This window comes from Chenopodium album, chromosome 16, assembly GCF_948465745.1.
Source record: "Chenopodium album chromosome 16, dcCheAlbu1.1, whole genome shotgun sequence".
NCBI lineage: Eukaryota > Viridiplantae > Streptophyta > Magnoliopsida > Caryophyllales > Amaranthaceae > Chenopodium > Chenopodium album.
Window position 1 is genome coordinate 21346642 of NC_137849.1, and position 11399 is coordinate 21358040.

The 11399-nt window shown below is 37.7% G+C and overlaps 1 non-coding gene across 1 annotated transcript; it reads right to left on the minus strand.

Annotated features, from left to right (window-relative positions):
• Window positions 1-10316: 10316 nt before the first annotated feature.
• On the minus strand, window positions 10317-10422 carry LOC145586996 (small nucleolar RNA R71). The gene has a single exon (XR_014101064.1). It is a non-coding gene; the product is annotated as a small nucleolar RNA R71 (small nucleolar RNA).
• Window positions 10423-11399: the final 977 nt, after the last annotated feature.

Genomic DNA, 11399 nt, shown 5'->3' on the forward strand with positions numbered 1-11399 from the left:
CAAATATTGTCTAATGTCCGTAAAATGTCATACTTTCTTCATATTCAATTATGTTGTGCCATGGCCGGCCTAAACCAATATCATCTATAATTACGATCAAAGATTTTCACATTTTCAAAAAGACTTGTATTCCTTATATGTGTGAAATGTGTCCACCAACTCCATTGGTGTAAGACTTTTGAAAATGTGGCTGTATTTCAAATGTAAACACATCCAAATACATCCTTCTTCTTCTTATTATTATTATTATTAATACAGGGGTAGGTGGGGTGAGGATCGAGCCCAGGTCACTCCTGGGATGATCCGTCCCTCCACTCTGATCCCCTCCAAATGCATCCTTCCTTGTATTACTCCATAATAACTTTAATAAGTATCAAAATATTTTGTGATTAGATATCATAATTTTGTAAAATTATAATTTTGTAAAATTAAAAGTATTGTATGGTTGATATCTTGCCAAAAGACTAACGAATAAGATTATGCACAGGATACTTCACATCAGCATATCACCGGTTCACCACAAGCTTTACCAGCCAAGTAGTTAGCAGTCAAACACTCATACCCACGCACTCTTTTAAAAGAGCCATGCAATTTATAAGAGTTGGAGAGATCCATATTCAGTAATGCAATATGTAGTAATTAAATCTAGCACCATTTATCTATATTCTTATATATAGAGAATCGAATTTTATTAATTATTATTTATACTTCATCCGTTCTTTTTTTTATTGCACCATAGAGGTTGGGCACAAGTTTTTTGGTAGTGGAAAAAAGGATGAGAGAGAAAGCTAAAAATACAAGATTGTCCATGTGATGATATACATAAAGCATAAACTAAATAAATCAAGGGTTGAAAAATAAGGGTATATTTGGTATTTATAGTGTGAATACAAATATTTCTTTTTCTAAAGTAGAAATGGTACAATATTTATGATATTTCTTTAAAAGGCAAATGGTGCAATATTAAAAAAAACGGATGAAGTATAAATTTATAATAATGTTAGCAGCATGAAAAATGGGTGGAGAAATGCTATCACTGTGCAAAGAGCCTACAGACAAATTATATTGTTGTTTTGTTGAAGTTTAAAATCCTAATTTAATGAATTGATGGATGAACTATTATTCTATGAAGTAGGCTTTTTTTTTTTTTTTTTCCTTTTCTTTTTTTTCAACAGCAGAACACAGACAAAAGCTAAACAGAATTAGAAAACGTCGGTAAACTAGTACTGCTGATGTTATACTTTTCTAGTATTCTTTTATTTGCTAATTACAAAATATTGTTTGGACAAAGCTTATGAGATAAAATGAGATGGAATTAAATATAGTAATTGTTACGAGTTTGATTTAAAAAAAATAAAATAAATTTGTCTATAAGGAACATATATGTTCACAATTTTAACTGGAAAGACCTTATATGTTTAAAGTTGTCTAAAAAGACCTTATAAGTTGATTTTGTTATTTAGGGACCTTGAAGTCGAGATTTGACAATAATTGATTTTTTTCTCTGATATTGACCTCTTATGTGACCTTAAAAAATGACCCTACCTTTTCTTTTTTTTCCATGATTTCCCTCAAATTCCCTTATTTTGATTTGTGTCATTTAGAGATTAGAAGAGAGAGAAGGAGGAATTGGAGGGAAATCATGGAAAAAAAAGGGAGGTCATTATTTAAGGTCAAGTGAGATGTCAACGTTGGAAAAAAGAGTCAATTATTACCGGATTCCGACTCCAAGGTCCTCCTAAACAACAAAATAAACTTATAAGGTCCTTTTAAACCACTTTAAACATATAAAGTCCTTCTAGACAAAATAGTGAATATATATGTTCCTTCAAGACAAATATTCCTAAAAAAATCAAGCACCTGGTAATATTACTCCTTTTAGCTTTTTTATTTTATTTATTTATTTATTTATTTATTTTAACATATTACTCCCTTTAGCTCATATAACTAATGTGTATACTATTTTGGTTTATTCCATTACTCCTTTTGTTCCATAAAATGCTCGCTTTGTATTTTAATAAGTGTTACACTTACTAAATGCAGCTATTTTTTAATAAGTGTTACAGTTAGTGTACAAGAAAATGAAATGTCGCTAACTTAGCCTAGAAATAAGGGAAAGGGAAAAAAACAAGTGGGAAACGAAAAAAAAAAGAAGAGGGAAGCGTGGGCGGGATAAACTTTCACACTAGCAGCAGTAGGAAGATGCTAAGCGGGATTATTTTCACTGGACGCCAATCATTAATGTATTAGCTTGTTTGGATGGAGAGAGATGGAGGGAAAGGTAGGGGAGGGAAAGGTAAGGATGTGTTTTCCTCCATTTTGATAGCAAAAATGGGAGGTGAAGGAATTGGGAGGAAGAGAAATGGAAGGAAATTATTTCCTTCCATAATTAAGAAACAAATCTTTCCAAATTAGAGAAGATTTGGAAGGAAAACTGAACAACTCTAATCAGCACCTACTGTTTGTAGCCTCCACCATAGGCCAAGTCATCTTTTGTCGCCATGTCCACCGCATCAATTGTTGCCATATCGAAACTTCTCTTTTTCTTTATTTATAAACATTCAATTTTGTAATCTGAAATAATTGATTTCAAAGTATAAAAATTTCAAATGCTGAGATACAAAATTTTTGCTGTTGATTTACAAAAATCGATTTTTTCATGAAATCTGGTTTTTATTTTCATGAACCAAGTTTTAGAAAATTGAGTTATGGTTCAAAAAATGATTTTTTTTTTTTTTTTTTTTTTTTTTTTGAGAAACTGGAAAAAAGGTTTTAACATACGGAAATTAATTAGAAACCGTGTTCTTTTTCTAAAACCAATTTGTTTTGATTTTCGAAAATCAATTTTCATAAATTTTGGTTTTAATTTTCAAAAATAATTTTTTGAAAATTTCGTCTTGGAAAATTGGCTGGGAAATGATTTCCCGGATTTTTTATTTTGGAAAATTTATACGTAAGAATTAATATTTTCAGAATTTTATAATTTGAAATTTTGATATGTGAATTATTGATTTTGAAGTATTAATCTATGGGTAAAATTCACAAGAACAAGCAAATTCTCTCACTCTCTCTTCCTTCATTTTCTCTGTTATCCAAATGAGGGATTTTGTTTTCTTCACCTACCCCTCTGATCCTCTTCCTTCTTCTTCCTCCCCCCCCCCCCTCTTCCTTCCAAAAATTCTATCCAAACACAGTGTTAATGTATAATACACAATTAACTTTCCAATTAAGCGTCAAAATTTCTCATGCAATATTTATCTTTTCCCCCAAAATTTGTTGACGATGAACATAGCAATTTGAATACTGAAGAATGAAGAAATTATTTAAAAGTGTTTGTGTGGGTATCAATTCCGCTAATCAATTACAAATATTCGCAAGTAATCTTGTTTGTTGTTGAATTATTTCCATAAATTTTCCTAATTTCATGTTTTAATAATATAGGGTTTTCATCGTTTGATTTTATAAAGATTCAATTTCTGTAAAAATTAGAAATTTTATACAGATTGATTTGAAAGGGTAAATTGTTTAGATTAATAGATTTCTTTGTATGTTGTTTTAGATTTGTGTATTTTATATTTGTTTCAGCTAAATATTATTTAATTGAAGGAGTGTTTCAGGGTCCATTGTAATGAAATTGAAGTTTATTTAGTGTAAATAATATATTATTTATAGGATCTTTTTGTTATATGTATGACTAGTTTGTCAATAATATATTAATATATTATTTTATAGGATCTTTTTGTTATTTTGTAGCATCTGAAAAAAATAATGTAGTGTTTTTTACATTGTGGCAGTGAAATGGAAAGCGAAATCATTCTCCACATTTGAACATTGATCTTAATGAAGTGGTAAACGATGTCATTAACTCGTCAATCGAAGATATAGAATGAAACGATGTAATAGAAGAAGAAGCAACTATGACATTCAATCTTAATGAAGAGGCTAAGGTTAAAAACAATATAGGTAATGAAGAGGTTGAGGTTAATAACAATATGGGTAATTTAAATTAAGATGATTATGAAAATCTCTTAAACGGAGAACAATAACCCAGTCCTACTCCAGTTGTGGGTATGTTTATTGCAAGCGGTGAAGATTTTGTAGGTTTTTCCATAAGTATGCATTTGAGAAAGGGTTTGAGTTTCATGTGCGAATAAGTATACTAATGAGCGAGTATCGTTATGAAGGAGTAAGTCGACTAGGTGTCGGAAAGAAAGAGCCTAAAAGCCATATGATGTTTCAGTTCGTATTAGGCTGGACTGTAAGAAGGGTACCAGAAAAAAAAAGGAAAGTAAATGGAAAGGAAGATATCATGTCCTTTATTTTGGGTGTTTTTGTCCCTCGGTAGAGTTACGACTCGAAGACTGGTTGGGAAGCGCCTGTATCTGCAAAACAACGGAAACTCCTGGTGGTTGGAGTTTCGCCTCCGACGATCAAGTTAGAACGTGATGGAGTAAGTAAAAAGTGCGGAAAAAGGTAAAAGTGAGATCTTCTCGGATTCCGAGATCAGGAGATTTCTCCGATGTAAGAGAATGTCAGTGATATTGTAATAAATTCAATCTATCCCACAAATGGAGGAAATTTCCCTATTTATAGGGTCATTTTGGAAAAGTGTGCCCTTACGTAGGTCATTTGAACTAGATTTGGTGGGCGCCCGCTCTTTTGGAGGCTTTTCGGGAATTGGGCTTATGAAGGCCGCCATTTCCTTCTCTTGACAGTGGATTCCACATGTCAAGCTGTTATTGGCTTCTTTGGAACCAATTACGGGTGGACACGTGTCCTAATTTAAGTGGTCCACGTGGCGGGGTAATTTTCCCCAAAACATTTGCCCCTCACAGATGTGATGTGGCATGCCACGTGGCATCTGTGACACTTGTCACTCAACTGGTAGAACAGATTTTACTGTTCACCTTCTGGGAAAATTACCATGGTGTCCCTGGAATTACCCCTCTATAAATAAACATTTTGCCCCTCTCTTTTTCGCTCATTTACGAAGAATCTTTGAGAGAATCTGAGAGAATCTTTGACTTTTTCTTGAAAAAAAACACTTCCGCCTGCCGCTTGCTTTTTGCCGCCTAACCCAGTTGGCTCGATCAACTTCCAGCAGTATCTTTTCAAGGTAACCGCCTGCTCTTTCTCTCTCTTTTCATTTTACTTCCATTTTGCTTGTGTTTGTTTTCTTAGAAATTGTATCACAAACACATACGGCTTAGGGGTGCCGCCTGTCCTGAACTGCTCTCGCCAACGAATCCGTCTGTGTCTTTGGAGGACACTATGGCTAGAACAAAAAGGACAACTCGGCCGCCTAGTGATGAAGAGGACGAGAGTCCTATCAGGGTGCCTAGGAGCGAAGTCTCCTACTACCCATCAGGCGTCCCAATGACACCGGATGACTCAATTTTGGGTGAACCAGAAAATGATTCAAGCGATGAGGCATCCGGCTCTGAAGAAGGCTCATCTCAGTCGGATGCTAACACAGGCGGTCCTAGAAGTGAGGAGGAGCCGCCTGTGAATGCTGAAGAAGCATCTGGAGAAGAGGCCGCCTCTGTAGAGTGTGGCCAGGAAGAAACTTCTTCTTCCCTTCAAGAGAGGTTCACTCCATACTTCACCCATATATCCGCATCTACCCAAAGAACCATGCGGAAAAACTTAGAAGATTTTAGGGACACCTATGTCATGGGAGCCAGCTACAAAATAAACGTCCCCGCCCTTGACGACGCAGTCGTCTAGCCACTTGACCAAAGCTATGGAGATTCATGCTTTGGGTGCTATGCGGCCACAATACAGGCGGGCCTTAGATTCCCATTGGATCCGGCTATTGAAAGGATCCTGGATGGATACCGTCTGGGAGTGTGGCAATTAGCACCAGATTCTTGGGTTAATATCATAGGGTTTGTGGCCACCTGTAGGATGCAGAACATTGAGCCTAGCTTTGAGGCCTTCGCCCATATGCATTACCTTAGCAAGGCTCCCCAATCAGTCGGCCCTGGATGGTTCACTTTGTCATGTAACAAAGGTTACATGATGACTTTGGGGAAGGAAAATAAATGGAAAGATTGGAGAAACAAGTTTTACATCATCTCCTCCCCTGACACCATCCGGAACAGAAAATTCAATTCTTGGAACCAAAACCCCTATCTGCTGAGTTAGAAAGCCATCCTCCCGCCTGTATCTGATGAAGGCTGGGATCAGATTTTAACGCCTGGGCTTTTTAAGGTTGAAGTAAAAATTGTTAAGGGGGGAGCTGAGAAAGAGATAATCCCCAAAAGTTATATCTTAGAGTTTAACTGGCTAACTGATCCCTTCTATCTGGCCGCCTATGGCCTCAGTTGTGAGAAGGGAAGAGGTGGGCTGCTGCATGAGTCTTTTACGTAGCTTGTTTGTTTGCTTTTTTTATTTTATTTTTATTTTATTTTATTTTTTTGCTAACATCACATTCGACCTTTTGCAGAAGAAGCCATGTCTCAATTAGACCCCAACAAGAAGCCAGGAGGCGGCACCTCATCTTACCGCCAGATGGTTTGGCATAAGAACCAAATGTTCGAAAAGGAGCAGCTTGAGCATGTAAGTTTCTCTACATCTATCTACTTACTGTTGGCCTTTTTCAAATTTCTCATTTCAAAGTTATGCTTTTTTCAGGAAGGGTCGGTGAAGCCGCTTGTGTTGCCAACACTTGGGCAAAAGCCCCCAAAGTAGCCAGCTTCGGATGAGGATCCGACACCGACCAAGAGGAGAAAGACGGTTGCTCACAAGTCGTCTACAAGCCAATCCGGATCCCATCCTTCTACAGGCGGCAAATCGCCGACTGCCATGGCTGCTTTGAAGCAGGCGGAGGAGTCCAAGTTGACTAGGGACAAGCCTCCAACTGGGGGTACCGACTCTCCAGACGGTCTTTCCAACAGGCGGAGGGACAAAAACGCCCAGGATCTGGTCGTTATCCCAGGTAACTCCGCCTTTGATCCTTTGCCTTACCCTTGTAGGGTTAAGACTTGTAGTCATTCGCCAACCAATTCTGAAACCAGCCGGATCTATGCCAGCCTCTCACCAAGTATTGATTGTGCAGATGCTCCCTAGGCGCCGGATGTGAAGCGGATCGCCAAGGATATGATCGCCGCCGTCTCTGCTGAACAACGCGACTTTATTAAAGGAGTTGGCTCCCTAAACTTTGATGTGATCCTTGCAAATTTGGCAGAGGTATTTTCTCAAGTTATTTTCCAATTTTGCCTTTGCCGATTGTATACTAACAGTCCTTTTCTTTTGGCCGGATGCAGGCCATGCTGCAAGTTAATGGTCTTAAAAAACCATTCAACGACAAGCAGAAAGAGGTAAGGGCTGTCAACTTAAGGGCCGCTTCCAATCTTGACAAAGCCATGTTTGATGTAAATAAGACTAAGTTGTTGACTCAAGATACCCTATACTCACAGGCGACTGCGAATTTGCAAGTGAAGAAAGATTTGGAGGCGGCCCAAAAGAGGGTGACTGAGCTAAAAGCTGAGCTGAAGGCGGCTAAAGAAAAGTTGAAGAGCTTCAGGATGTTGGCAAAGGGACGGATAGTCTCAAGCGCCAAAATGAGAAGCTGCAACACAAGCTAGCCAACCAAGAAAAGCAACTCGGATCCAAATGGGCCGCCAGGGTAGAGGAGGAGAAGCAGCTCATTAAGGAAAATGAGGCTGACTGCGTCACTCGCATGAAGATGGCGTGGAAGGCTCTCTTTCCCAAGGACGATTACTCCATTTGGGAGTATCGTTTTGAGCAAGCTACGGAGGACGATGCGAGCAAGCTCAGGCGGGCCAGGGGGCAGATGGCGGCGAGGCAATCCAGAATGAGGACGAGGCTAAGGAGGGCGATAGAGAACATCTGGCCAATGATGAAATGGCGGATGAAAATGAAGCTGAGTCCTCTCCCGAAGTTAATTAAATTTAATGTTTCTTTGCGGCCGAATAGTCATTTCAAATACATTTCCGGCCTGCGTGCCGAGTATCTCTTGTTTCTTTACCGACTGTGGAGTCGGGTTAATCAACAATTTCTTTTTTCTTACTATCACCGGCTGTTTAGCCGTTTAACAATTTGACTTTTGAATTTGGCTGGCCAAGGTTCAGCTTTTAATGATGAATCATCCGACTAGTAGGTTGGTTTTTAATGCTTGCGTTTGGTTTCTAACACTTGTGTTTTATTTTTTGAAATTTTAATTTTGTGTTTGGATGGTATACCGGATGGTTTTGTGATGAGCTTTGTTTATGGCGCTCAAAAGAATAAGATTTAGGTTCATTTTCTTTATTTTCTTTCATCATTTTCATATAATTTTCTTAGTTTTATTTGATTTTCCATTTTTATAATTCACTTTGGTTCTTGATTATTTTTTACGAGTTTTTCATATTTTTAGTTAATAATTCATAATTTTAGTTTTAGTTTTATTTTGTTATGCTTTCTCTCTTTGTTTTATTTGTGTTTTGTAGGTGAATAATCAAGTCAATTTGCTCATTTTGGGACTGCCTTGCTCGCGGGCATCATCTCGAGTGCACTGATGATGGGGATGCTCGGGAGCGTGGAGTTTGATCAAGCAAAGCGAAGGAGCCAAGGCCTCGTGCACCACACAGGGGTGCGCGCGCGCGGCACAGGGGTGCGTGCGCACGGCCCTGTGCAGCCCCCTTCGCTCGATTTTTCTATTTATAGCTTTTGACTTTCTTTTTTATGACGACTGAACTTTTGTACTTTAGATATAATTTTCCAGAAATAGTAGAGAGAGAAAGTAGAGAGAGAAGCTTAAGATTTACTTGTTTATACTTGAATTTGATCTTAGATTTCAATTGGATCTTGAAATTCCTTCTTCAATTCAATGAAAGTTTGTAAGATTTCTTTCCTTTGATTTACTTTTAATGCAATTCTTTCTAGTTTCTTGAATTTTGTTTGAGATTACATTCCTTGCTCTAGAATTTGTTGTTTGATTGATTTTCTTTTGATTAAGCTTTAAATGAATATGAATTTGATTGAATTTGTTTTGTTCCTTAATTTCACCATGATTAGTGAGTAGATTAGTTTCTAGGGAGAAGGGGAAGCATGCTTGATTGGTGATTGTTGCTAGTTGATGATACTAAATTGATTGTATTGTTGCAATTAAATTGGTTGACATAGTTGTGCATGTGATTAATTAAACTAGGAGTGATCAACCTATAAGATTAATGTAGATTGCATTGCAAATTTCAATGACATGAACCCTTGATTTGAGAATTGCTTTAATTGATTGAATTTGATTGTGATTTTCCTTGTTAGTCATTCATAGTGAACCCTAGCTTGGCTTATAGGAGATAGCTTTTGGATCCCTTTGATTGCAACTGTTGTTTGTCCCTTGTGATTTTGAATCGATTGAGTGATCTATAAATTAGCATAATTATTGAGCTTGCATGTGGAACCTACATCCCTAGTGTTTATCGTATTGAATTCTTCGATTTTTCTAGCTTCTTGACATTTTAGTTACCAACCACAACCATTTATATTCTTCGAATTAGCTTGACATAGGCTATAGCATCGTTCCTACTCATTCCTTTGGGTTCGACCCTTGACTTACCATATACTTGTATTAGGTTGGTCGAGTGTTTACAAATTAGGTTTGGCTCTAGGGAGAGGTAGATAACAACCTACATTTTCCTCCTGTCAAAATGGCTCCATTGCCAGGGAATGATATTGGTGCTTTGTTATAGTTGTTGAGTCTATTTCACCTTTAATTGAAAATACAAAAAGATTTTCTTTTAGGCTACACTTGTAGCCGTGCTACTAACCATTTATTTGAGATTTTATGCATAGAGCACGTGGTCATTCTCTAGTGCCATTTGATCTAGAAATTGAGAGAACTAGTTCAAGGTTGAGGGGTGCTAGACGATCTTTGAGCCCTAGCATTTCAAGTGAAGAAGAACCACAACAAGAAGAACAAGCAAGAATGGGAGAAAATCCAAGGGTGGCATTGGCAGAATTGGGGATTCCCGGTGCATATAGATTTGAGAGTGGGATTGCTCCACCTACAACACCGGCAAATGACTTTGAAATAAGACTGGCAATGATCACTTTGATAGAGAGGCGACAATTTAGTGGGGCCAAGCATGAATGCCCACTAAACCATCTCAAGGAATTCGAAAAATATTGCAATACTATCAAGGTGAACGGAATTTCCCAAGAATTCATCCGCCTCAAGCTCTTTCCCTTTTCTCTCATAGGGCGCGCTTTGGAATGGCTAGACAAGGAGGTCAAGCCGAATTCTCTAAGGACATGGGATGAGGTTACCAAGGAATTTCTATCTCGTTTCTATCCACAAAAGAAAACTGCGGAGGCTAGAGCTTTAATTCAAGGTTTCACGCAAAAGCCAAGTGAGAGCCTCTATGAAGCATGGGAGAGATACAAAGAGTATCAAAGGGACTGTCCTCATCACGGAATTTTAACCTATCAAATTATTCAAATCTTCTATGGAGGCCTTAGCCCTCAAGGAAAATCATGTTTAGATGGAGGAGCCGGAGGTCCTATGATGAACAAAACGGAAGAGGAAGTGGTGGACATAATTGAAGACGTAGTGAGGTATTATAGAGATTGACAAGATGGAGAAAGAGAGTCAACTAGCAAGAGTAGCTCTTCGGTGTACTCAGTTGATCATCTAAATGCAATCAACAATCTATCCTCACAAATGACAAACTTGGAGAAGGAGATGTCCGCTATCAAGGCAAAGTTGAAAAGTGCTACCTACCAAGTTTCAAGTCTTCCCTCCCAATCTAAGGGGAGAGGTATGTCTTCTAATTCTCAACCCCCTCCCTCTTCTAATAAAATTCCTAGTGGATGCTTGTTTTGTGATGATTGTGGGTCGTATGATCATGATGTTTCTAGTTGCCCTCATGCATGTATGGATGTTTGTGATGATCAAGATGGAAATGTGAATGAGCATGTGAACTATGTGTCAAATAATCATGATTCTAGGTTTGAGAATCAAAGAGGTCAATGGAATAGGAATTACAACAATCATGGCAATTTTGACAACTATAACCAAGGTGGTGGTTATAGGAACCAAGGGAACCAAGGTTCTCGAGGTAACTATAACAATCAAGGTTATAGTAGCCAAAATTAAAACCAAAATTATGGTAATCAAAACCAAGGTTATGGGAATCATAATCAAGGTAATGTTAACCATAATCAAGGTTATGGTCAAAATCAAAATAGGGGTAATTGGAACAATCAAGGTAGAGGCAATTTTCAAAACAATGCTCAAAGAGGACCTCCATCCGGATTTGCTCTAAAGGCCCAAAATGATAATTCCTATGTTCAATCCTCTTCTTCTTCACATAGAACCAATTTGGAAGAAATCATTGAAAATCAAACAAAGTTGTTGAACACTTACATGGCCGTAAGTGACAAGAAATTAATAA